General features: G+C 34.3%; 1 protein-coding gene across 1 annotated transcript in view; it reads left to right on the top strand.

Moving 5' to 3' along the window:
• Nucleotides 1-577, top strand: part of LOC116852913 — a 26401-nt gene that overhangs the window by 1419 nt on the left and 24405 nt on the right. The window lies entirely within an intron of this gene.

Here is a 577-nt window from a genome sequence, read left to right as displayed (position 1 = left end):
GGTTAATGGCAGGTTTATTAACTTTCGTGTAATGTTACTATTTTACAATTTAAGGTTACTATAACCTTATGGCAATATTAATATGTTGTTAGGGTAATTAGAATATTCGTAAAATATTCTTTAGAGTACTTATAGGATGTTCATAGACTTTTTACTTTCTACTTCTAACGTTCCATTGAAGATTCATAAGAATTTCGAAGTATCACGAAGTGAGAATATTCTAGGAATATTCAAACATTCTCCGAGGTTATTCTATGAACGTTCGTAGAACGTACCTGTGCTATCTGGGTATCCACACACACATATATACACGCACATTGCAGTGGTAATAATACCACAACATTTAATCGAAACAACATTTATCTCCATACTCCTTCCTCAAATATCACTTTGATACCTGTCATTCATTAACAAAATTAGAGCGATCAAGTAGCCTCAACGGCGTGTACGTTAAATTGGTACCTTCTCCCCGATGCAGAAGCGAGAGCACTAATTTTAGTCATGCTCATGTCAAGTACACCAATGAAATTTAAAGCAGGAAATTTCTTGGAGTTATCCTTTAGAACATTTGGATCGA

The sequence above is a fragment of the Odontomachus brunneus genome, unplaced genomic scaffold, assembly GCF_010583005.1.
Source record: "Odontomachus brunneus isolate Ranch 3 - 2012 unplaced genomic scaffold, Obru_v1 Obru_scaffold_262, whole genome shotgun sequence".
NCBI classification, from domain to species: Eukaryota; Metazoa; Arthropoda; class Insecta; order Hymenoptera; family Formicidae; genus Odontomachus; species Odontomachus brunneus.
The sequence above is the reverse complement of the archived record's forward strand: the minus strand, read 5'-3'. Positions and strand labels throughout refer to the sequence as shown.